At 42.8% G+C, this 2,663-nt stretch overlaps 1 pseudogene; it reads right to left on the bottom strand.

Moving 5' to 3' along the window:
* Window positions 1-1,686: 1,686 nt before the first annotated feature.
* Window positions 1,687-2,372, bottom strand: LOC132004029 (tetraspanin-5-like; annotated as a pseudogene).
* Window positions 2,373-2,663: the final 291 nt, after the last annotated feature.

Genomic DNA, 2,663 nt, shown 5'->3' with positions numbered 1-2,663 from the left:
TGCCATGATGCAACATAGAGCTAAAACAGAAAACCTTGCTAAGTTTCCATAAAGTCTGCTCGCTGGATGCCTAGTTTTGTGTTGGCAAGTGGGTCATCACTGCAAAAGACACCTGTGGTTTTCCCAGCATTCCACAGGCTATGATCTGCTCCCCAGAAGAGGGACCTCCTGGCAGAAACTAGCTGGGTTCAAATCAGAGGGCAAAATTCATCCCTCCCCAGGCTCATGGGGACAGGTGAGTGGTAGCACCTGAAAGTGGTTTCCCACTTTGGGTCACAGAACACTTGTCCCATCAATGAACTGCCTCCCAAAGTATTTGTGCTTTGTTACCATCCTGATGGTTAGTCTGAACTATGAGAACAGAAAGAGCTCTGGCCATGCACTCTTTCTTTTAATAAAAGCAAACTGAAACCAGAATAAGAACAACAACAAAAAAATTAGGATATTTCTGATTGTGTCAACACTGTTTCAGAATTAGGTGCGATTCCATTCAAAGAGAAGGGGGGAGGGGCTGCAGACAGGTCCCTGAAGACTGATAGGGCAAAGGGATCATGGAGTCCATGGAAACACTTGCAATAGCCCAGCCAGCGGGACCCTCCCTGGCCACGGAGGACATACCACACCACTCAGGGTGGTGAACTTATGAAATAAATGCTGACCAAATAACATTTATAAATGTTTGTAGAAAAGACGGCAGGAAAAGGAGCTGGTAGAGTCAGATTCACAGATCATGCAGGGAGAGTACACCAAAAAAATAATTAATATTTGAGCTGAGTAAGAAAATGCTTTAAGAGAAACTGTATTCTAGTTCCCACTTTTGGGAGACAAAAACAAAAACATACGAAAAAGGCAGAACAAAACCCAGAATATTACAGTTTCCAAAGAACCCAAGAACTAATTTGGTGGGCTGGAGTGAAGGGTATTAGTTAATGCCTCTCCATTAACCTCATTTTTTCCTTGAATTTCATGGAAAATACAGCTCAGACCTACTGACAACAACAATCTGTCCTGTTAAAATTCAGCATCATTAAGTGTTCCAAAGCCCTTACTCCATACACATGAAACACACAAGTCCCCTTAAAAGAGACACTTCAGGAGGGACCAGGCATGCCCACCCACCTGACTTGTTGAATGTGATCACAACATCTGAACCAAAGACAAGCTGTTTTCTTCTTGGGATGATAGTTTTTGGGATGCCAAAAAAACAAAACAAACAAACTGAAAAAAACCCCTGAAAAACCAAAAAACAAACAAACAAACAAACAAAAAAAACAAACCAAAACAAAAAAACCCACAGCCCTCCCAGGTTATGGGTTGAGTTTTAGAATAGATGCACTTCTTTAGGCCATGGGCCAGAAAGTCCCTTCCAGGTCTGATGAAGAGCAAAAACTGCCTGTTCCAGCTCTCTGATCACTGAAGAAATGAACAAGGCTGTGTGCTCCACAAATTCAAGTATAGCTGGGTCCCTCACCCTCCATTTTTTTCTTTTTTGGTAAGTAGTCAACCATCCCAACCATCTATAAATTCATGGATACAGCAGAGATGCATGGTACAATGACTTTCATACTGGTTGTCTTTTTAATTTCATCAGTGAAAAGCATTTCCCAGTTGTACCTGCCCAAATCCAAGTTCTCGGCAGTTCCATCCTGTGGGATTGCAGCGTGGATGTGGCTGGGCATGCTGGAGGGTCAGGAAGGCTGGGTCCGTCCAGTGTCATACAGCAGTGAGGCAGGGCTCTACCAGCTGGCCCTGACAGCTTGGATATTGCTAACCAAATTCTGAGCCAGGCAGATCCCAAAAATCTGTAGCAAAGCAATGCCTATGAAAATACCAGTCACCATGGTTAAATTGTCCTACAACCACTTCTCAAACTGGAGCACACAGCCTTTCATGTAGATTACAATCTGCTGGTCAACTTCTGGTTTTTGCCTGGCATCATAGCCACACTGAGTGTTGATGACATCTTCTGTGGGGTCTTTGGTGCAGCTGGAGAATGGCATGCTGCTTTGCTCTGAACTTGTGTGGGAATCTGTGCAATTGAAGCAAATATTTAGGTTCCAATCATCAGCTCCAAAAGCCCCACAGCACTGCCAGAACTTCAACAGGAAAGTGTTTTCCCTTATTGATCCAATGCACCCTGCGAATCCCAAAATGAACATCATTCCTCCCACCAGGAGGAAGAGCCAGACTGGGTCAAAGCCTCCGAGATCAGTGGTGGAAGAGATATTAGACTGAACTCCTTTTTCATTCCATGCCTACAGTTCAATTCCAAGAAATGCTATTCCCAAGAACCAAAATATGACACTGAAGCCAAATATGAAGTATTTGATGCAACAACTGACTTCAAGACAGTTGTAGCGCTTCCCGGACATCCATCCTCTGGGTTTATGAAGACACTTGCCCTGGCAGCCTGAGTTTGGGAGAAGGGGGTGGGATTATGGACATTGGGGAGGGTATGTGCTTTGGTGAGTGCTGTGAAGTGTGTAAACCTGGTGATTCACACACCTGTACCCCTGGGGATAAAAATATATGTTTATAAAAAATAAAAAATTAATTTAAAAAATTATACTCATGAAAAAGACAATTCTATCATGGGATATTTTCACTCTTAAAAATAGTACCCCTGGGGATAAAAATATATGTTTATAAAAATAAAAAATTAA

The sequence above is a fragment of the Mustela nigripes genome, chromosome 16 (genome assembly GCF_022355385.1).
Source record: "Mustela nigripes isolate SB6536 chromosome 16, MUSNIG.SB6536, whole genome shotgun sequence".
Taxonomy (NCBI): domain Eukaryota; kingdom Metazoa; phylum Chordata; class Mammalia; order Carnivora; family Mustelidae; genus Mustela; species Mustela nigripes.
Note: the sequence above shows the minus strand (reverse complement) of the source record. Positions and strands in the feature narration are given on the sequence as shown.